General features: G+C 53.5%; 1 long non-coding RNA gene across 2 annotated transcripts; it reads right to left on the bottom strand.

Moving 5' to 3' along the window:
- Nucleotides 1–10,458: 10,458 nt before the first annotated feature.
- On the bottom strand, nucleotides 10,459–23,412 carry LOC117285739. 2 transcript variants are annotated; one of them, XR_004516876.1, is made up of 3 exons: nucleotides 23,003–23,412; nucleotides 22,627–22,906; nucleotides 10,459–15,706 (listed from the first exon to the last, which is right to left on the bottom strand). It is a non-coding gene; the product is annotated as an uncharacterized LOC117285739 (long non-coding RNA). The 2 variants fall into 2 exon arrangements; XR_004516877.1 differs by having other exon boundaries at nucleotides 10,460–15,706; nucleotides 22,774–22,906.
- Nucleotides 23,413–23,591: the final 179 nt, after the last annotated feature.

Genomic DNA, 23,591 nt, shown 5'->3' with positions numbered 1-23,591 from the left:
GAGGTGGACAGAAGGGAGGACAGTGCCTTGGGGTTGCAGGAATCCCAGGACCACAACAGCAACTTGCTGCTGCTGCAGCTATGGGATTTTAGAATCAAAATAAAACTGTATTTAGAAATATCCAGAGCCTTTCTCCTATTTGTGGTTTGGGAAGCCGTTCTCTTTCCCCTCTGTTTCAGTAAAATTCCTAGAAATGTCCAGCTGTATAAGGGCACCAACGGGAGAAGTGTCCCCGCTGACTGCAATGTCTGAAGAGCAGCAGAGCGGGCCTGGGGCCTGGGAGCTGGGGCCGGGTGGGTGACAGCTGGAGGGGCAGGACAGCTGCAGGTCCAGGGCGGAGCTGGCACTGGCGGTTACAGGGTTTGTGGGCAGGAAGTGGGAGAGGGAAGGCAGGGCGTCCCCAGTGAAGGGGACAGCGTAAGATGCTCATCCCTCCTGGTGGCGTAGCAGATGGCCACAAAGCTGGTGCCTGGAAACCACACCCTTTTATGGTTTCATGGTTCCGGAAACCCGAAGTCTGAAGTGAGCCCCAATGGGCTAAGCCCCGGAGCTGGAGGGCTGTGCTCCTTTACCGAAGCTCTGGGATCCACCCCCTGCTTTCTCCGCTCTGCAGACCTCTTCTTCCCCTTGCCTGCAGACCTGGGGGTACTGCCCGGGGTGCAAGTAGCTGCCTTCAGTGACCTTGTGACCACAGCCCCCTCCAGCTCTGGGCTCTTCCCTCCAGAAAAGCTTCCCTGCCACACGCAGGTGAGGCAAGGCTCCCACAGCAGGTTCTGTGTCTTAGTGTCCCACAATCCTTCTCCAAGGATGGACAGCATCCAGGTGACCACTCTCAGGAGGAAATGTTCCAGTAGCCAGAGCTCCGGGGGGAGCAGGGATGCATCCTCCATACCCGCCGTGAAACCAGCTTCAGTTTTGCAGCAAGAGCTCGTAATTACACCAGCCAGGCAAGCACTTGACATGGTGATTAAGGCATGAATGAGAAAAATAACAGAGGTCTTTGTTTTTATGCTCATTATGTCTCTTTTCGATGACTATACAAAAAAGTGCCTTTCAGACAATTAGCTTCATTAGCAGATTTTGTTTTTATCCCGGGCTGGGAGCCTGGGAGCTGACCGTCACTGGGGAAGGACACCCTGGCCTGACTGCTGTCCACCCTTGGGCCCAAGCTGCCTCTGCCTCCGCGGTCTCCCAACAGCTTCTGGGCGAGCTGGCTTCGGTCTGGGGGCCCAGCTGCCCCTCAAAATTCTGGACCACGTGCCCAGGGAGTGGAGCTGGCTGGAAACTGGCTTCACAGGCTGAGCCATCAAGCCCACCTGGCTGTCTCAACCAACACATGTTCCATCCATCCCCAGGAGCTGCTGCTGCCTGGAAGAACCTGGCGCTCTCCTAGAACCCCTGCCACTATAACACTGAAGAGCAGCAAGTAAATTTAATCTCAGCATAAGACAGTCAGTGCACGCCAGTGTCCATAAGGCACGTCGGGTCCTTTCCAGACCGGATCTCTGGGAACACTGGACCCCTCTCTGAATGCTGCTGGGCCCTTCCTCCCGCTTCCCGGAGGGCACCCTGGAGGTTGCTGGGGTGGAGCTCCAAGGCCAGATTCAGTCCTGGTGGTAGGGGAGCTGCCAGGGCAGCGGTGTTTGTGACTGAATCTCCTCCTCCTCTCCCGCCTCTTCCTCCTCCTTCTCTTTTGCCTCCTCCTTTCCTTCCTCTTCCTCCTCCTCCTGCTGCTCTTCCTCTTCCTTCTCCCTCCCCTCTCTTTCCTCCTCCCCTTCACCCTTTACATCAATGCCTGAAGTCCTGAGTCTGTTTCTCCAGTGTCATGCCCAGTCTTGCATTCTCTCTTCTGATTCTAAGAAGCGTGGTGTGGGAGGGTACTTGGCTTCACACGGGTCCCACAGGCCCAGATGCAACCAAGCCCAGGCCAAAACTAAAAGGAAAAGTGTGTCCGTACTGGGCACGTGCAGACTCCTGGCCATGATTCCCTGAGCAACCTGCAGTGAATAAGCTACCAAGGGTGACCCCAATCCCCTGGGAGGCTGTATCGGTTGTGTGTGTTTGTCACCGTTTCACTGAGGGACCACGGCCCTGTACCGTGTCCTTAACATATGGGAAAACAGAGAAAAGCAACAAACATTTCTATGTACATTTAGCAAATGCTAATATCTTGAAGTGTTTCTCCAGAGCTTTAAAAAGAAACAAGAAAAGGAAAAAAAAAGTTACAGGTAAAGCTAACTGCTCTACCTGCTCCCTTTCCTCTCTTTAAAATACTTGCCGTGCTATTGAGTGCTTTTCTGTCTCTGCCTTCTCATTTTGCCACTGTCAGAGGGAACCGAGCATGCAGCTGTTTTGGAGAAGCCTGGTGACAGCTCCATCCCCAGGCTGTGCCCAGAGTGCCAGCCGGCTCCTCGTCCTCTTCCAGAGCCACGGATTGTTTGCCGGTCTGGGCCAAAGCTGCCAAAGCTCACTGAGGAGTCTTCACAGAATTGGACCAAAGGCTGAAAGGCCAACTTCGTGCAGAACTTGTTTGAGGTTTTATAATCTGGGAATGCCTGTGAAGATGTGAACGCTATGTTTACTGGGAGGGAAACCAAAAGATTAGAACAGCGGGGCTAGGGCAGGACGCGGCTGCTTTGTGGATGGATACAAGGGCCGGTCCTGGGTGCCAGTGGTCCCAAGAGGCGGAACGGTGCTGTCCCGGTGACAGGGCGGAGGGTCGAGTGGAGATGGACCCATTCGTGCCATCCCTGGACCAAGGGCCCCAGAAGGAAGGCCTTGGGTGTGAGAATGTCCTGTGCCAGAGAGGGCGAACCTACAGCATGTGTGCCACAGCGGGCTGTTTGTGTCACTGAAAGCTCTGAAAGGTTCGCCATCCTGTTTTCTATGCTTATCAGCAGAAGACCTCTGATGGCACCGAAGTAGGTTTTGGAGCGGAAGGGTGGACTCTGACGCCTCGGTGAGTGGGTGTCAGAGGGTGGAGAACCCAAACAGAGAGCACGGGGGAGCCCTGGCAAGACTGGACGGGGGCCTCCCTCAAGGGTGTCCACGCAGCATCCATGGCTCTGTCACTAACGCCACCCCCTGGGAAAGAGGCCAGTGTTGGCCAGGTATATGCAGGGTCCTCACAGGTCTCCCTACGTGCAGTGTGCCAAGTGCCACCCCTGCCGGTCTGGATCTCAGTACCAGGGGGACGACCAGACGCAGAACAGCATGGCTCCGCAGGAGGGCACGCATATGCCCTTTCTGACACTCGCCCTCATAAGCACAGCAGTGGGGGGGGTGGTCTTACTGTGATGCTGGTGGTCATCAAAAAGCTCCAGGGACCATCCAGGCGTCCTCCACGGGGGAAGAGAGTGCTCTGCTTGTCCCTCTTGTAAAACAGATGCAGCAAGCTCCCTGAGTGCCAGGCAAGCCCAGCCCTCTTGCTTCCTGGAAAGTGAGACACTCCTGGCATTTCCTCCTCAGCCCGGCCCTCCCGTTTCCCCTGGGCCCTGGCTGGTTTGAGTGGGGTGGGATTGAGAGCTAAAGGTCTGGTTCGGGGCGCACTCGCTGCTGCTGGGCTGTTGCTTTTGGGCCCTTTCAGTGGGGATAAATATACTACTCTCCAAGTCTACCCGAAATGTGTACATCAGGAAAAGAAAAACTTTTATAAATACTTTATACTACATTTACCGAGACGTCCTGAGATTAATACAAGTTACCTTTGGCTTTGACGCCTGTAGGAAGTGCTCAAAGTGGTGGCTGCGAGCTTCCAGACACCTGCGGGGCGGTGAGCAGCTGAAGCCTTATGGTTTCTGGCAGGCTCTGTGTTCTATCACAGCTGCATCGTACGTGAAACCGGGACAAGCGGGCCGCTCTCCAAGTCTGCTGTGGAGGACACCTGGACGGTCTCTGGTCCTGCGCCGGGGTGCCTGACGTCACCATGACAAGGCCCCCACCGGCGCTGTGTGGTGCTTGAGGGTGTGTGTCTGACGGCATCCCAGGCAGGATGCGGCGCCACAGAGGGCGTCAGGTGTCCCGCGGCTAGAGGTGGACAGAGGCGTGGACAACGTGCGTGTATAAACGTGGGTGCACCTACACCAGATGCCTGAAGGTGTGTGTCGTCATTTCAGATATTCATCCTCGTACAGACAGTGTGTAAGATGCGGTACAGTCATGGATTCATGTTAAATACGCCATCGGAACTAATGTGGCAGATTTTGTATATTTCACTCATACCACTTTCTGGTTCCGAGTATTTCTTTGTCACATCCCCTGACCAGTTTCAAGTATCACGGCCCGTTCTGTTTGACAACACGCCGAGTCACTGCAGCGCTGAAGAGCCACGATTCAGGCCAAGGAGGCTGCACAGTGGCCTCGGACCCCAGCCGCGCCGGCTTGCTCTCGGACCGTCTCCCACCGAGGAGAGCTGAACATTTTCTCTCGGTACGGCACGTTGCTGATTTGGTACTCAGTTAAGTCCCTTCAGCCGACTATGTATTCAGGGTCACAGTACACGCCGTTTTTCTTTTCCACTTAACTTTCTTTTATGAACATGTGAGATATTTGTGTAGTTAAGTCAAAATTACATGAAGTCGAAAGCGAGGGCAGGCTCCTGTCCGTTTCTATCCCTCCCACTTCTCTGGGCGACCACGGTTATTGGTTTCCACTTCATCCTTCCAGGGCGTCTTGTTGCAAAACAGGCAGATGTACCCGTCTGTGCACGTGCTTGCGTGTGTGTGATGGGTGTCTGTGTGCACACCCCTGCCTTTTTCTGTGCACACTGGGCTGCCGCCCCCTCGTGTCCCTCTGCAGCCAGGTCCCCAACATTCCTGGTGACCAGCAGGGGTTGGCAGGGAGGGAGGAAGGGAGGGGTCGTGACAGAAGTCAGTACATTAATCTGCCTAGTTATCAACTCCTTGATGTTCTACAATAAAAATTAATCTGCTGACTTTTTAAAGGGGTAGAGTTCACTTTTAGAGCACTCTTAGATTCATAGCAAACAACCTCACCACCAGCTGCGGGCACCTGCTCGTACCCTGGACCTGCTCTGACAGCACTAGCACACTTGTGCGGAGTCCACACTGGGGTTTGCGTGGGACACTGCACCTTGGCTAAGAGAATTGGTAGTGATGCACCATGGGGTAAGCTGTGCCCAGGGACGTGTGACCGCGAGGAGCAGGTGCTCCGTGGCCATCTGCTTGCATCCAGGCCAGCTGTGCTGCACTATGTGTGGAGCCCAGGGCCAGGTGCCTCCTCCTCCTGGCCCAGGGCCTATGCCCAGCCTGTCCTTCTCTTGGGGATGCCAGCTCCATGAGGACACACACCTGCGATTCATCCGGTCTGCTAACAATTGCCGGCCAAAGAGAGCCAGAGCCGGCGGAGACTGAGCAGAGGGCAGCCGAGTCCACGCACCACAAGGCCACGGACAGGTGTGGGTACAGATGGCAACCCCAGGGCACAGGGAATCAGGGCAAAGAATCTAATCTTCCACAAATCGTGCCAAAGTCACCACAGGCAGCTTCCTTAAGCTGCAGAGAGAGAATGCTTTTACCTCTAAAAAGTTTTACTTGTTGCCATTTTCTGATTTTCTGCAGTAAACAGCTGGCCTTGTCCAAGCCCACTCATGCCATACCAGTCCCTTCTTCTGGTGTCCCCGTCATCCCCAGAGAGGACCCCAGCAGCCAAGGCCTGGTTCACTTTGGAGTGGTGCCGTCTTGTCTCCTGGGATATCCAGTGGCCCCTCTCTCACCCCTGGTGCAGGGCCATGCAACCGGAAGTGCCCATCCATCCCTTCCTGGGTGGACCAGCAACAGAAAGTAACAGCTTGTGAAGTAGTGGCCTGGTGGCTGTACGTGGCTGTTGTGGGCCAGGCCCTTCCAGTTCCAAAACAGTAAGTGCTGCTCCAAGCCCAGGGCTGGAGCTCTGGTGGTCTGGGTGGCCCTCTGTGGTCTCCCACACCGCCTAGGAATATAGGCTGCCCTCCCAAGCTCAACCGAGATCCTTGCCTTCTGATAGTGAGGACACCAAGGATGCCAGCTGCTCCCAGAACCATGCTAACAAATGTATCTCCTAAAATGACAAATAACCCCATCCCTCAAGGCCTAAGTTCAAATTGTCAAGCATTTTTGAAGTGCCCACTAATGCCAGGTGGATGGAACTGAAGTAGCTCCCAAGGGGGCATCCCAGGGAGCAGAGCAGAGGTCATCAGAGGGTAGCCTGGCAGAGGGACAAGTCTGGATGGGGCTCAGGGTGATGGTGGGGGGCACTGAGGCTGAGGCCCTGGCATTGCTAAAGTGGAAGAGCCCAGGGGCACCCTGCTTTCTGAGGTGTGATTCCCAGGACATCCCATGGCACCATGGGGAGTGCCCCACTAGCACACTTTGGTTTGTAGCTGTGGCTCTCGGGGAGGTTTGGAGGCATCCCCAGGCGCGATGGGAAACTGTACAGGTGGTTTCAGAGATGCAGTGGGAGGACAGCAACCTCAGCCAGACTCAGTGCAAACTAAAGGCACTAAGTTGTCAATGGAGGGCTGGGCCACTTGTCATTTGGGGCAGGGCTGGGCTCTGCCCACCAGCTCCAGCAAGAACACTGGCGCCTCTAACACGTCCACGGGCCAAGAAAGTCTGGGAACGTCCACTTGTGGCGCTTTCTGTACTCCCTTCATTTCCATTCTACAAGAATAAGCTCAAGTAGGTGTGCGACTTTATAATCTGCTTTCTTTCTTTCACAATCTTGAGAACAATTTTGCATGGAATAAGTGATTTCGTCTTATCTAACTAATGTAGCATTGTTAGATATTTTTCCAGTTTCTCTTTCTTTATCAATAACGCCATGAGGCTGTATTTGTAAACAAGGGTATCTCCTCATTGCTTAGTCAAAAGTTGTGTATGTGTTTTGGGCTTTCAGGACGCGGCCAAGTCACTTTGCAGAGAGGCCTTCCCTCAGCGTGGCCGGTCCTAGACAGTGTCCTAAAAATGTTTGCCATTTACCAGATTAGAAATATTTTCTCATTATTGTTTCCTGTGTCTCCTTGCTTGTGAATGAATTTGGAAATTTTTTCATTTGTTTTCAGCCATGTGTGGCTCTTTTGTGAATTATGTATACATGTTCTTCGTGCATTTTCCTCCTGGAACATTCCTCTATCTCTCATTGATTTGCGAAGCCTCTGTCCTGTTTTAATGAAAAGTTTAAATCCCGGCACAGCTGTCAGAGGCCCCGACAGCACCATCCTCTGTAGATCTAAGTGTTTAATAAGCTCACTCCTGGCTCGGGCTAATGGAGGTGCAGCCTGCCGGAGGGAGTCAGGCAATTAGAAGTTTCCTCTCCCAGTCCAGAGCCGACTATATTTATCACATCAACTCTTATTCTCCCGATTTTAGAGAACACATGAACAGCATCCCATGCCCTGGACAGAGCGAGGGCGGGTGGCAGCCGCGCCTGGCTTTTATGTAACTCTCCAATTAGCGCAGGGCTTCCTCCTCCTAAGCTGCACATCTTGTCTTCAGAGTAGAAGCTTCGGATCTCTTTGGTTTCTTTCTGCCTCAGCTGCATCCAGGACCGGGGCTGCGGCCGTCACCTAGCAACCAAGCCCTGTTTATAGAACAGAAGCTTCGGCCCTGGCCAAGAGAGGAAAATCACCAGTTGGAATAAAAAGTTTTATCTTCAAACTGGAGAGCGTCCAGAGGCACAGCATGAGATGCGACAGCCGCGCCGCTCCCCAGAGGAACCCAGTGCAGAGTAGGGTGGGGGCGGCTTCAGACTGTGGGGGGAAGCCTCGTTCCCCATCCTGAGGATGGCTGAGCCATTCAGCACTGTACAGTTGGTCCCAGGGAGGAGGGAGTCCCTCCTGTACCCCTAAGCCTTGTGTGGCCTCACCTCGTGGGTCCTCAGCACTTCCCACCGGTCACTGTTGGGGCCGCAAGGCTCAGAGCTCCCTCAGCATCTGGGTGCATAACACTCCGAGCAGCTCCCAGTGGGGCAGAGACCAGAGAGCTGGATGCACTGAGGCCGGGGGAGACGGGGGGCCTCCAGCACCATGACCCACACAAACTGCCCCGACCTGGGGGTCCGGCCACCTGCCAGGAAACGACCCCCTGCACTCTCTTCCTTCTTTTTCTTGCAGAACTTGCTGTGGCCAATGAAACTAGCAGAGCAGGGCCAAGGCCCCGTGTCCTCTGTGCCTCTGCTGGCCCCTCTGCCTGCTGGACCAGGCAGACTGAGTGGAGCCATCCTAGCCTGTGCCCAAGCCCGTGCCAGGAAGAAGATGGGAGGCCTGCTTGTTAGGCCGCACTTTGCGGTCACCCCTGACTGATACACAGCCCTGGCTCCTACCACGGCTTCCTTCTAGGGGTTCTTGGCCTTGTGTTTTTTGGGCCTCACCGGTTGGCTTTATCTCCAATTCCATGGGCTTTATCAAATGCTTCTAAGAAATTCCTCTCTTTGCTCCTGTGGGTTGGAATTGATTTCCAGCACTTATGACTCAGCACCGACTGCTAGAGCCTGGCTGCACGTGTCTTACAGAATCCTCCTCCTCAGTCTGGGTCCAGAAGCTTCCTCGTGCCACCTGCTGCTCCTTTCCATCCTTTCCGGGCTCCATCTTGCTCTTCCCCTAGTTTCCTCTGGATCCGGCTGGAAGAATGTGAGCTGGGACCAGGCCCCCCACCAGAGGGCACTGAGCCCACTCGTGCACCCTCTCCGTGCCCAGCTGCTGAGTCCTGTGCGCCACTGAGCACCGCCTCCTCCGGGCAGCTCCCCCATTCTCCCTGGTCCCCCCCCCAGCAGCTGTCGTTAGTGGGCCGGTGCTTGTCTTCCACTGTGGAGCTGTGTGGCTTGTTCCCTTACCACGAGGACCGCGATGAGGCTGTCTCCTCAGTCTGTGTCAACCATACTCGTTCCTGCCCAGGGCACAGGGGTCCATGTGGTGCCAAGCCCAGGCTTGGAGCAAAGCCGTGCTTTAAAGCGTTGCTGGCCATCTGAGCAGCAGAATATCTCCACCTCTTGGAGAATTTGGGGCCAGAGTGCGATGATAGAGATGCCTGACCCACTGTGTGTTTCCTTGGATCTGCAGCGGGCGTGGCCACCATTTTGCTCACCCTGTCGAAGGGCAGAGCGGAGCCCGGTCAGCCATTGGCCAAACATCACCCAAACAAGGCATCCACACTAAAATCCCCTCAGCCCTTCACCCACAGGAGATGGATCCACGCCAACCACACTCACAAACACACAGCTTGCAGCCCACTGAAGAGGTGGGGTGTGGCACGCCCAGAGCCCAGGTCCACACAGACATGGAGGACGGAACCAGAAGGGAGCCTTGCAGAGCCTTAGCGCTCTCTTCCTCACAGGGGGAGGAGGTGCCCTGGCAAAGCGGGCTCCAGAATCTCCAGTGGGCTTCTTCCACTGTCTTCCTACATAGCCTTTTGGTGGGGGCATCGCCAGCCCATGCCAACCTCCATCACCATAAAGGCTGTTGCTATTCTGTGCCCAAGAGGATGCTTAAAATAATAGCGCCCCTGCCTCTATGGGCTGCAGCCAGCTGTCCCTGCACAGTGGGCTCCTGGGCGGTACTATCCTGCCTCTTCCTTGGGGTGGCGACTGGTGGCACGGCAGCTGGTCAGCCATGGCCAACACAGTTTTGAGAGCCCAGCGTCCATGGGAGGAAGCCATCCAAGTCTGGACTGGACCTGTGTGGGGCTGGGGACTGCTGTGGAAGTGGGGACTGTGTCAGGACCAAGGGAAGGGTTCTAGCCTTTGTCATAAGCTACCCGAAGCCCTGGGGTGTGTGCTCCGGTGGTGGGTCACCTTGCGGCAGGACAGACTGACCTGGGCCACGGTGGGGCTGTGTCAGGGAGACTTGCTCGCTCTTTGCAAAACACAGTCCTGGCTTCACACACATTCCCCTCACCCAGCACCCAGAACAAGCTCTTCCATGGAGCCCAGCATGGGCTTGGGCAGACGTGCCTGTGTTCTGGGACACAGCCCGCAGTGGTCTGCCTGTCCATCTCCTGTGGTGACCCAGCTTGGGCTGAGCTGGACAATGCAGGAGGCAACTGCAGCCAGGGGAGCTGGAAGGGGAGGAACACAGTTAGGAGCCCGTGCCCAAGGATGGCCTGCTTTCTTCATAAGCCCACTCGGGGCAGAGCAGCCCTTGAAGGCCAGGGGATAGAGGTGTGAGACACCACTGAAGGCCAGCATCAGACTTTCCGCTGAGTTAGGATCCAGTGGATTACTGGAGTCCCCTGATGCTTTGTCTGCCGAAAAAAGGTTGCTGGGCTTTGTGGCTTCTAAATGCAAGGATAGCAAGGCAAGAAAATCACACCCAAGTGCTTCAGCACTGTCACAGGAGTTGCACAGGAGGACTTTTGGAAACTGAGTTCCCATCAGAGCCTGCCTGGGGCTTACAAACATACATGGTGATAATAATAGCTATCATTAGTGTCCTAACAATAATTCTCATTATTGCTATTTAGCAAGCACAGCTTCTTGAGAACCTCCCATCTGTTACTTATCTTGCCTTTAATATTTTGTTGCACTGAAATCACACAGACATTCAGGCTGAAGGAAGCGAGGCACCAAGGGGAAAGTTGACTTGCTTGGGGTTGCACAGCAGGTAAGCAAAGGAGCTGGGATTAATCCGGTGACAGATTTTCAGGTTCCGAAGTCTGCTCTTCATTCACTGTAGGTGCTGAGCGATCCATCCGGAATCGATTGCTTTGTAGTGGTCCAGTGTTATTCGTCTACACCTCAAAGTTATTTCTTGACCTCTCCATCTAATCCTCCCGGTCATCAGAACTCCCGATCCCCTCCTCACCACACCCAACCCACTGGCACCCATTCCCCGGTGCAGGACACAGGAAAGCTCCACGCCAAACAACTCTCAGGGCTGCAAGTCGCGGACCATGTCCGGTAACCATGTGGTTCAGTGAGGCCCACTGCTTGGGATACTGGGCGTCACAGGCAGAACATCCCTTTGTAAAAACTGACAGGGTCTGCAGCATTGACGGAAACTCCCTCCTCAGTTTGCCGGTGCCCAGGTCCCCACCGTCCTCATGGTCTTGCACTTTGCACTGTGGGCTCTCTTAGAGGACATGAAATGAGACTGTTCTAATTCCTTTACTCTGTGGCTGTTCTCCCTCCTTCCTGGCCTGTGTAGATCTTGGAGTTTGAGTGCAGTTCTCTGGTGCACCGGGAGCCATCCTGTGGCACAGTCTCTCCTCCCTCCTGTGCCTTTGTCCTGCCGAGCAGCACAACGACCCCAACTCAGTGTCAGACAGATTGTCTAAACATTGTGTTCTAACACTTGTCACTGTTACCTCGGTCAAGTTTCTCAGCAACGGGATATCCGACCGTGTCGTCCCTGATCTCTGTTCCTACAGCTGGAGGATGGAGCAGAGAGGGAGGCACGAGGGTGGCGGAAAAACACACTTGTGAGAACACGTTCCTTCCAGGAAGACTCACACAGGCGCAAGGAAACGCGGCTGACAGGTGTATGTGAGAGCTGCTGAAGAATGCACGGCATCCTTTCTGTCCCTCTCCTCCCTGCTCCTCACCACAGGCTCCCATGGCAGCTCTAGGAAGCAGGAGCAAGGACATCGCGTGTCCAAGTGCTATCGTAAAGATGGATGCAAAGTGGTCTATTAGAACTAACTCAACAAAAGGAGTCAATTTACCAAACCTGCCGTTCGTCCGCTGGGAAATCTATTAGCTGTCTCCTTGTGGGTTTAAAGGGGCTGATGACCCCAAGGCCTAGGCAGCACTCTGTAAACGGTGCCCAGCGTCACCTCTCCTCACGGAACAGGCCACCTCCTGTCTGGTCACCACATCCCCATCAGAGGCAGCCTCACCCCACGCCCAGCTGCAGTTGCAGTCATTTCCAAGAGTGTGGCCAAGAGGGGACCGGGGCTGTGCTGAGAGTGACGCCTCAGGCTCTGCTCATGCTGGAGCTCAAAGGCACACAGAGGCCCGGGCCTATGGTGACATCGGCCCTTGGCAGAGAGGCTCCTCAGGTGACCACAGAGCAGCAGGAAGCAGCAGAGGCAGCACCCACCCTCAGCCCGGGGCTTCTCCCCAAGTCCACGTTTACGCTGGCTCCCTGCGGAGCTGCACCTCAGGGAGAAAATGTGCTTGGCCGGCCCAGGAGCCCCTCAGGCTGCCTGCACCAAGCTCTTTTGTGTCTCCTTTTGCTGTAGGCCGCTCCCTGCATGTGCCTGCCAAGAATCCAGTAACTTCTGACAGGATGGACTCTCAGGGCTGCCAAGGCTGAGGACCAGTGCCTCGGCCACTCAGGCTCCGAAGCCCATCCTCTGCCAGGGGCCTCTGCAGCACCCGCCCTGTGCCCCTGGGCTCTTCCCACCCACAGTCTTACACCCTCTGCAGAAGCCAAGGGATAACAGGGCTGCCGGGGAATCTGGCTCGAAGTTCCTACAAATACCTAATGTTGCTGGAGAGCAAGGGGAAAGCTCCCTCCCATACTCGCTTAAAATCTAATTGAGGGAAATTCTGTTGCCTAGACAATGGTATATTAAATTGTTCAGCAACAGCAAGAATTTATATAAACTGCCCCCGATCTCCAGGACTAGGGAATGGAATAAATCTCCCTGGCTTTTCATCCTGTGTTCTGTACCTCAAGCCTGGAAATTGTGTTAGGGATGTAAATAAGACAGGCAGAGGACCACGAGATCCTGAAGCTGTAGGACCGCAGTCCAGAGAGGACAGGGGACAGAAGGGGGTCCGAGGATGAGTGGAGCATTCCGAGGGGCCTAGGCTGGTGGCCTCCACTGCGTCATCTCCTCCGTTAACCTCACTGTGTGTCCAAGGGTGGACCACTGGCTGGGCTTTAATAATCTCCAGTGTCTTAGGCTACTTTTGGGTGGCAAATGAGAAAAGCCTACGCTGCTGGCTTTGGCACAAAGTAATCTTTGTTAGGTAAACACTGCTGTCTCCAGCGGAGGAAAAAGAAAAGCCAGTGTGCCCTTCCGGAGAAGGCAGGCATCCACAGAGCACTGTGCACTCGCCCGCGGCTTGCTGACCACCTGCCTGGTGCTGACCTCGCTCTGACTCAGCTCCCAGGCACCCAGGTCTCTCTGTCCAAGGACAGCGAATGTGACCCAAGTTTGGGTGCTCCCTGGGATCTGCAGGGATGGCCAAGAGTACAGGGACACACGCTGTGGACAAAACCCACCCATGGGGAGCTGGGTCATAGGGTTCCCGAGCGGCTCCCAGTGGTACAGGACTTGGGATGGCAAAGTCTCAGGGCTCCCATGGAGAGGAGCTGGGATTGGTTCGAACACAGCATTCCTGTCCTGGTGGGCTCCTCCCACGGCAGCTCAGGCCCACAGAGAGAGCAGCCTCTGAAATTCAGCAAGGCCGGGCCGGGCATCTCAGAGGGTCAGTGGCAAGGTCTCCCTTGCCAAACAAGCCTCCACCTTGCAGCTGCCATTTGCTCTTGATGTCATCTCTCCTTGTCCTCCAAAGTTCATGTATTAAAAATTCCTTTAGGCTGTAGCAGCTTCTTGGGAGGTGGCTCAGAGTAGCAACCACCGGGCCACTCCAGCCCCAGCCTGGTGACCGGCTCTCTGCAGAAACTGCTGGGAAACTGCTGCACCTCCACAGCCGCTCGCGTCCCAGGGAAGTTGAGAAATCGGTACAATCCCCTCGGTGCTGAGAAGATCAGGTGAGAGGTACACAGCGCACAGGCCACAAATGAAGGACTACCTCTCTAGACCGCAGCAGTCATCTTCCCGATGGCTAAGTATCAGCGTGGTGTAGACTCTGGCACAGAACGAAAGTCTGGTGAATGCTTGCTCTGTCAAAGTCTGCAATGGGACACACACACGGTCAGGGCACAGCTCTTGCACTGTCCCCTGTGGGTGGACTGAGAGCTTCCCACAGCCGGTGTTCCTTTCTACTGTGGTTGAGCAAGGGAAGAGAGAGCTGGACCAGATCCCAGTCTCTCTCAGCGGGTCCACAGAAGCAGGCCACCAGCACCAGTCCCTGCGATGAGTCAGACCTGGCCATGCTGGACACTTTCCGGCACACCATGTGTACGTGAGTCATACGGTGATTCACGTGAAGCTAGATCTGTATGGCTTTATTTCATTTGCATCTGAATCTGTATTGCTTCTCCTGCCTAGAATGTAATTGGCCTATTCTGGTTTGCCACAGTTGGCAATTTAAACGCTGTAAAGCGCTTGTTGAATACAGGGTGATCCTGAGGGTGCTTCTGTCCCCTCACGGAGAGCTATATGGCTTTCAGTGTTCTGTGCTCTGGAAGAAGCAGCTGCAGCTGGAATGTAATACGTCTGGGTTCTAACGAAAGTCAGTTACCGGAACCGCGCCTTCCGAAAGTCTCTCCCACGGCACGCTTTAAAGGGCAAATGTAAATAAGTTTCTAGGAGCATTTCTCTGGGGAGAGGCAGATTTATTTCCGTAGAACTCTGTATTCCTCAGTGATCGCCTCCCCGGGAAATGGGACCTGGCAGAGAAGCCAGTAAATTGCATAAGCTTTCCCGTGAGACTTGGCCTTCAGAATACTTATAACTCGGGATAGTTTTTGCCGTTTCCTTCCGGAGCTTTCCAGTGTGTTCTGTCAGCGGTAAAGGCTTGCTCACTCTGATGCTGATCTTCCCTTTTCCCGGCTTCCGTCAAACCTCAGAATCCTGTGTCGGTGTGAAGCTCCCACTGGCTTCCATCCCTCTACATAGCCAGTGAAGAATACGGCCCGCCTCGTCCCTTCTTCCTTATTTTAAAATTCTTAAATAATCTGTGGCTTTCATTAATCCTCTTGCAGGAAAGTCTTTCTTCAGATGAATCGATAAAGACTCAAAGGCTGAAATCCGGCAAAGGCAAATTCATGATTCCACCCAGGTCTTTCGTGGTCGCTTATAAAGCAAAGGGAGGCGGGTGTCGTGGGTATAAAGTGTTCGTGACGCCCCAGGCACTCGTGGGGGCAGAAGGTGGCAGGGAAGCAAACAGAGCCAGTGGGAAGAAGAGGGAGCGGTGGCCCCAGCAGGGGACCTGGGCAGGCTGGTTCCACCCAGGGCAAGAGACCCTGCCACCACTTTTCTTGCTGGTGGTCAGCAGCCATGAAGTCAGACAAAGCAGCATGCTGTCAGCCTGTCCCACGGCTACAGGGCATCTCAGCTCTGAGCACAATGCAGAGCGCATTGGAGGAAGGGCAGCAGGGGACTGTGGCAGCTGCCTCATGGCAGCCTGAGTGGCTGGTGGCAGTTACAACTGAGGTGTGGAGAAACAGGCTGAGCAGTTGCTTTCCCACTCCATGAGAGATGCTGTAGCTTTGACAGAAGCCAGGAAACGCGAGGTTCAGTATCAGAATGGAGCTCATGATTCTGTTACCCAGAGAGGCCCAGGCCGCAATCTGAACTAGTTTAGGAGAGGCTGTGCATGCTGAAATCAGGGGATAAATAAATGTTTATGCGTTGGAAAGCTGGGATCTAGCCCACTTCTCAACCTTCCCAAACTGGCTCCAAGCATAGGACAGCCAGACCTAAAACTCTAGGCGGGGGCTGGAGAGACTTCAGAGGGGACACGAGCAGCGCAGAAGACCTCAACAACTGACATCAGAGATGTGCAGGGACCCGTGGAGGCCCCATCTTTAGGAGTAATCCACGCACCGCCTTGGAGTTCATGCCCACTCCAGGTATAAACCGGCAAGCACCTGTCAGGCAACAGCTGAGGAATATCAGAGCTCTTCAGGCCCCAGTACCTGTAGGGAGGATGACGGGGAATAAAGAGGCACAAACAATACTTAATATGTAAGGGGCTGAGAGGGACTTATCTCCAGTGGGCTGGCTTTTATGAACTCTACATGGGCCTGCTTTAGTTATTCAGCAAGAAGCGCAGAGGAGGGGTAGAGCACTATCCCAGGTGAGGCAGCGAGGGTAGCAAGACAGGGACCACGTTTAGCATCTTACGGGGCAAAGTGAAGGTCCTTCCCCACACTGGGATGCCTGTATTGTTTTCATCTCCAGCAGGAGTTATCTTGTCTGGGAAGGGGTGTGAGCACGGCTTTCTCAAACAGCTAGAAGTGTGGGTCTTTTGTATACTTTCCTCTTTGGGGAAAGTTGACAATGACCTTGAGAGTATGGGGTCTGTTTCTGGCCCCGCCAATCTATACCATGTCTTAGCTGGTCCTCAACAGTGGACCACTTTAAATACAGGTCGTAACCAGGAGGAAATTTAAAAGAAAGAGACTACTACTACAAAACAAATAAAAAAGTCTATCCTGAAAAAAAAACAGTGCATCTTCAAAACAGATCCAGGGTCCTAGGAGAAGACAAGAAAGAAGCATTCAGAAGATGAAGAAAACCCACAGAAGTTAAGAAGTGTGAAAATAGAAATGAAACAATGTCAATGGAAAGTTCGACAGAAGCTGAGAAATTTTCCTAGCAAGTAGAGGAAAAAGTCAAAGAAAGAGAAATGGGAGAAATTATTTAAATGAATGAATGACAAATACAGGATAGGTAGCATCCAAAAGTAGCAATGCCAGAAAGAGAGAAGAGAAACATCATAAAAGAGGAAACCATCTACAAAATAACCCAAGGCAGTTCCCAGAACGTCAGAGGGTTTCCAGGTTGTAAACCAGGCATGGTAGTGCACGCCTACAGTCGCAGCACTTAGGAAGCTAAAGCAGGAGGATCACTGTGAGTTCAAGGCCAGCCTGGGCTACGTAGTTAGACTCTGTCTCAAAACAAAACAAAAAAGGCTGGGCGTGGTATGTCGCATGCCTGTAACTCCAGCACTTGGGAGACTGAGGCAGGAAGATTGTGAATTTGAGGCCAGTATGGACTACATATCATGATCTAAAAAAAAAAAAAAAAAAAAAAAAAAAAAAACTTAACAAAAAAGAACATTTCCAGATTGAAAGACCCCACAAAGTAGAGGGAGTAGTAAGAAGCACTTGTGCAGTTTGGAAATGTTGAGGCCTTCCTACAGTTCTCCAGGAAGAAAAGACAGGTTGTAGACAGAGAACCTGAATAGGAGCAAAGTAACCCCTACTCCCCAGGAAAAGTGTTTGTGATCCCAAATTCTACATCCAAATGTCAGGGGGCAGGACAGACACTTCTGAAGTGAAGTTCTCAAGAGACTTCAAAATAGTCCCAGTTCTTTCTTTAAAAAAAAAAAGCTCCTGGAGGAAGTGTTCCAATAAAGCAAGGCACAAAAGAAGAAGGCGTGTGCTCTGGGAAACCAGGCACTGACCAACCGGGAGGCAGGCACAAGTGGCAACAATAAACGGAAAAACTGGGGTGGCAGGTGTGCTGGCACGGAGGGGACGGGCGACTCCGGCGGCCCGAAGGCACCGAGGGGGAGGTTTTGTCAACAGGAGCCACTGAAAGAAAAGCTAACAGGAAAATCCTGGAAGGAGAAAGGCCGGGGTTGAAACGAAGCAGCAAAATAACAATGATTTCCTAAAGAAGAAAACACCCACTTGGCTATGAAAAGCATCTTCACTTCCAAAATGAAGGCTGGACATCGACAGACCCACATGGAAGGGACCGGATGGGAGGGTGGCCAGGAAAGCACAGAAATAAATACCAAAGCATCAACCAAAAGAGTGGGCATGTTTTTCCTTCCCGGGAGAGAGAAAGAGGAAGGTGTGTAAATTTCCACAGCTCTTTATGAGCTTATATTGCTTGATAAAAAATTAATAGGAGAAACAATTAAAATGTACTAACGTAAGTGCTTTTCACCAAAAACAAGTGCTTGACAGATTAACTTAATTAGACTTATACAGATTGTGAATCTCCTTCCTACCAGGGAAGACTGTTCTTCACTGAGCACCGTGGTGATCCTGGGGTTTGGGAGCCCCAGAGAGCCAGGGTTCAGGTCTCACCCTGCCTCTTCCCGGCCAGGTGGACGTGGTTATTAAAACTCTCTGAGCCTAAGTCTGCGCCCACAAAGCAGCATTCCTGACACCTACCTGTCTGAAGTGGTCCCTCCATGCTGCTATAAAAGAATCCCGATCCAGCAATGGGCAGGGGTGAAGGTGGCTTTTCTGTCCTCACCCCTGCTCAGTACCTTGTGATGACTGCTCTATCTTAACATCTGCAGGCAAATGCACTGCATGTTGTAGAAGCCACCAGACACTTAGAATATTTGAAAGGAAGGACCAGCACTTGATAAAATAGGCTCAGATTGTTAGACTCATCATTTCCCGTTTGGTAGACATACGTCATTGTCTTCAGGGGAGACGTGGGGAGAGCTGAGCTCCAGATTAAACCACTTTCAATGTCCTAGGAAATGCCAGGACTCACGCCTGGCTTTCAGTAGTCATTTTAGGCTTCTGCCTCAAGGCTGCTCCATAGAACTGATTTGTAGGGCAAAGTCTTTGGCCTTCAACAATTTTTTTTAGTCCACTGGGAATTTCAGTACCAGGTGGAAATGGCAAAGTTACACACACCACACTAAAGGAGAGGTGCCCCAACTCCCTGGGACTTCAGAAGGTCCTTGGACTGAATGTGTCGGCCTAGCATTTATTACCAAGTACCCCATAACAAGGGACAAAGCAGAAATCGCTCCTTCCTCCAAGCAGCCGGCAGTCTGACATCACTGAGAACAGGCCAGGAGTGTTGCCCAATGGCAGTGTGTGCCTCGTTGAGGCCCCAAGTCGGATCCCCAACACTGAAAAAAACACACTTCATGGCTTGGCTCCCCATCCTTTCATTGTGCCCAGTCTCTTTTTATTTTCTGTTACCGGGATGGAACTCTGGACCTTGCCTTGGTGAGGCAGGCATGGCGCCGCTGAGCTCCATCACCAGCCCTGTGCCGAGCCTCTAAAGTGTCAGAGTGGCTGCCCTATGGGAGGCCTTGCCCTTCTCTTTGGACTGCGGCAGTAGATACTGCACAACCTGAACTCTGTTCGGCAGTGTTGGCCCCCTTGCTAGTTGTCCAGGCCCACCCCTCCGTGCTTCTGTGTGTACTGTGGACGGCCATACCACGCATAGGCCAAAGATACTCGGTGTCAGAGGACCCTGGCCTCAGTGAGTGAGAAACTGGCTAGCACTGAGGCCTGCACCTGCCCTGGACTACAGGTGAGGGTCCCAAGCAGAGCTGCAGAGCTGCAGAATTTAAATGGGGGAAAGAAGGGCTTCCCTACTCCTCACCTCCTGGGCCACCTCCTGAGCATGTTTTCCAAAGGCTGACTGTCCAGCCCCATGGGGCGACATCTGGTCTGGTGCTATCCTGCGAAGGGATCAGGCCCCTCATCACATTTCAGCATTCTGTCTTCTTCTCCCTGTCTGATCTCTACTCTAAAGGAAGGCTTTGGAGCCCCAGAGACCAGGGGCTTAACCTCTTTTGTCCTTGAAAAGACCAGACACAGTGGTCTTCATAGTCACATCCCTGACATTAAAGTGGATGGCGCCCCCCAACAGGCTTACCACAGCAATAAGCAATTCTGATACAACCAAGGTTCTGGAGTTTCCCGTGTGCGCCTGTTTATGCCTTTGTGCCCGTAATTATTAGCAGGAACTCCTTCCACTTGGAGGAGGGATGACAGCTCTGGTCACCTTCTTACAGCCCTTCAGGCACAGTGGGCTGTGTACAGCTCTGTCCCACCAGCTTGTGTCTGCTCGAAGGATGACGCTGGGGACCCCTGGATAACTCAGCACTTCTCACACCCTCTTGGGAAAATGACAGATTCTGGTGGCAGCTTTCGATTCCTTTTAACACAGAACATGAGTATGAACAAATGGGGTGATGAAACTAACTGTAGCATGTAGAGAATATATACTGTACCATTAGAGTCTTTCTCTTAAAAAAAAAAGGAAGTGCTTAACTGGTTTTAAGCTTCATTGTGAAGAAAGAAAGAAAGAGAGAGAGACGAGAGAGAGAGAGAGAGAGAGAGAGAGAGAGAGAAGAATCCCTGAGACTGGGAAGTTTCTAATGAGCAGAGATTTCTTTGGCCCTTGGTTCCGGAGCCTGGCAATTCCAAGCCGGAGTGGCTGCAGGAGATAGAGAACGTGGGCCACCCTCAGGACTGTGACATTAGCTCGCGCAAAGGTCAGGCCCTGGGGCCCCAGCGCCAGTAGAGTCCCCACCTCCCAAGCTCTCGGGAACTGGACTTCGTGGGTGGACTTGGTGAGGCGGGCAGAGACCAGCAGGACTGCACATTGTCCGGCATGGGGCAGATGCCACCAGCGCAGGTAAAGTGCGGACTAAGGAAGCCAGTGGGCTTACATTTGCTCTGCTATTTCTGTAACACAATGGCACAACTTTAATAGCTTTAAAAATATATAGATATATCATCTTATAGTTCTGCAGGTCAGAAGTCTGAAACCCAGTGTCAGCGGAGCTGTTTCCTTGGCAGGTGCAAGGGTAGAAAACGAGACCAGAGACGCCCTGTGCTTCTCGGCTGTGAATGCCCGGCCCTCGCACCCAGCCCAGGGTCAGAGCTCTTCTCCCGAGAAAGACACCTGTCCACAGGCTTAGGGAGCAGGGCACACACCTGGGGCGTGACACTGCCTATCACAAGGGTGACGCAGCTTTTTAGGAAAAGCAACGAGAAGATTCTCTCCCTTTTTGGAAACTTATCTTTCAAAATGAAATCATGAAGTTTGTTGATTTTAAGGAATCGCTTAATTTTTCCGGATGTGCTAATGCTTCTGCCTGCTTCTTTTTCAGCCTTTATTCTTCAGAAAGACTGTGGCACTCATGGAGAGGACCCTCTGGTGTCTTGGGTTTGCTTTGAAGAAATCTGATACTAAAGACAGGCAGGGGTGTGGGGGAGACAAGATGGGCCTGAGTCAGTACTACAGGACGCCGCCCGGTGGCTACAGGGGGGTTTGTTGCCCTTTATGTTTAAAACTTGCCCTTGTATTTATACTTTTCATTTCTGTTATCATCTTCCACCATTTTGTTTGCATTTCTTTGCAAGCCTTATCTGATCATTTCCTTATGTGAGCATAGTACTGGTAGACCACGCAGTGCTCTGGGAGATTTCACCGTGCCCAGACACCGTCCTTCCCACTTTGCAGCCGAGGGGAAGCTCTCCCTGGGCAGGAGGAGGGCCGGGACACAGACACCTGCTTTTGGAGGTCGGGCTTCGAGATTTACTGGGGTCCTTTATGCAAACCACCTGGCATGGGCCTCGCTGGAACACAGGATGTCACATGCGCTGTTCTTGCAGCTGTAAAAGGGAGGAGGGGTGGGGAAGGTCCTGCCTGCCCTGGTCAGGGCCCAGCTTCTCCTGGAGGGGATGTGTAGCCCTCACGAGACCCCTGTGGGCACGGGTGGGGCTGCCGCTGCTCCCTCTGCCCCTCGCTGTCTCTCTTCCACTGATCTCCTTGGCACAGGGTGGGGAAGACTTAGAAAAGAATGAATGGGAAATGGAGAAAACACCCCAGGTCCTTGTTCCCCTTTCCCAGCTCACCTGGGAACTGCTTCTGTCCCTCTGCACCTCTGAGGCCCACCCACCCAGGTCCTCCTCCCGGCCAAGGCCACGTCTCCCACAGCCTCGGCCTCTGTCCTGTGCTGGGTCTGCCTCCAGGAGCCCAGCAGCAGCTTTCACCCACCCCTGGCGGGGCAGAGACTGCACCGGTGGGGGGGCACAGAGCAGGGGTGACTCCGAGCCTACCCGTCCGCCTACCTCCTGACCATGAGCCGCCAGGAAGAGGGGCTCCCCTTCTCCCCTCCCAGCTGCCAGAGAAGCATGCAGGAGCCACTGGGCAGTGGGCACTCTCAGCAGGGTCCAGATGCATCTCAGCCACCCAGACAGGTGCTGGGCAGGCAGAGCCGCTGCCCTGGCCCCGGGGTCAGACTCCAGGTTGGACATGGCCACCAGCAGAGTCTACCCCAGCTCTAAAAGTGCAGATGACCTGGGACAGTGACAGCAGCAGGAGGAGCGGCACCCGGCTGTGCTCGCCCACACTCCTGCCCACACTCGTGTTCACACTCACGCTCAAGCTTGCAGCCCAGACACCCATCTGGCTGGAGATTCTGGGCTGACTCCGCACCAGGCCCAAGGTTGTTCAGAGGCCAGGTTCTTCCGTCTGGGAGCCGCCTGCCAGCCTCACCACCAAGTCCCCAGCCTGGCAGAGGAGGTGCCCAGGGGCTGGGATGGGGCCGTCTCCAATAAAAGTCCTAAGCACAGGCTGAGCCGTCCCTGGAGCTGCCCGCCCACGTGGGCCCTCACTGCCCGGGGCTCTGTAGCAGGGACACCTTGTCACAATGCCTGTCCATTCTGCGCCCATCGCACGGCCACCCTGCTCTCCCTGGGCACAGACACAGTCCACATCACAAGCTGCGCGTTCCCAGAGGCTCTGCAGTAACTGGCTTCTCCACCCTGCAGAAGCTGTGCTGTGCTGTGCGACAGACCATGCCCTGCCCCGGGGCCTCCTCCTCCAAGGGCTGGGCATCCAGCAGCATTTTCCTGAAGGTTCCCGGCCTCCTGGCAGCAGCAGCAACTCTCTGAGTTGTTCACCACAGCTGCCAGGGAAAACCCCAGTGCAGGCTGGATTTGGCTCCCTTAGCTCTGCTGCCAGTTTCACCAGCGATGGATTCCGGGAGCCTCCAGGTAGCACTGGTGGGAGATCACACACAGCACCCCAGGGCCCCTGATCAAAAACACAGTGAAGGTGGAAATATCAAAAGTGAATCACAATAAAGAACACATTGCCCTAAACCCACCTCGGATCCTCTCCCTGGCTTTGAACTCTCCCGTCCCATCGTCCTCGCCACTTTCTGCAGCTGCTCTGTAGTCCTCTCCTTCCTGTCTTTAGTTGTGCTGTCCTGGCTGCCTGGATGTCCCGAATCGATTCAAAGCATTGAACTTACATGTTTGTTTGACTCTGGGGAAGAGTCAGGTGCCACCTGGTGCCAGATCCAGTGAGTGAGGTAGAAGTTTTACGAGCTGTCTTTCTGTGGGATGGCTCTTGCAAGCAGCAGTCACTATTATTTTTCATCGCACCTGGGAAAGACATTTACAAAGAGGTCCCCTCGGTTTCTCAGCTCTGGAACCAGGCTCAATGAGGAGGACCCATCGCCAGAAGTACTTGCTTAGTACCTCTTCCCGGCAGCTTCTTAACCGAAGAGCTGGAGACCCTACTTCCCGGCTCGCTGGGGAAGGGAGGAGTGAAGACAGATCCAGCCACAGGATCGGCACACATGAGAATCCTGTTCCGGCTCCATAACTTATCAGATCGCAGAAGAGCCAAGTTTTGTACCCCGTCCAAGCCTGTAACCTGGGCGTCATTCACATCTATCTTGAAAGGTTTGGAAATAACAAAGATTTCTTGCAGTAAACTGGAATTAATACAGTGGCTGCAGGTAACAGAATATGAACAAGAGCCCTGTTAATGTTAATGTTAATGTTTAAGAGACCCCTGCAGTTAGGTTCCATCCAGTTCCCTGCCCGGTGTGATGCAGGCCTGAGAAATAAAACTAAAAGACAGAACTAGGAGCAAAAGCAGGGCACCAGGATGACCAATGCTCTGGCAAGTCCCAGGCACTGACTTTTATTGGCAGTCAACTGGGGTAAGGGCAAGCTACGTGCAGTTTCTATGGAAATTAATGTAAACACGGCTCACGAAGGACAAGCCAAAGCATTCTTGAATTAGGAACAGCATAGACAAAATATGTGATTATAATTAGAA

This window comes from Fukomys damarensis, unplaced genomic scaffold (genome assembly GCF_012274545.1).
Source record: "Fukomys damarensis isolate Sample0158 unplaced genomic scaffold, DMR_v1.0_HiC HiC_scaffold_12, whole genome shotgun sequence".
Taxonomy (NCBI): Eukaryota; Metazoa; Chordata; class Mammalia; order Rodentia; family Bathyergidae; genus Fukomys; species Fukomys damarensis.
The sequence above is the reverse complement of the archived record's forward strand: the minus strand, read 5'-3'. Positions and strand labels throughout refer to the sequence as shown.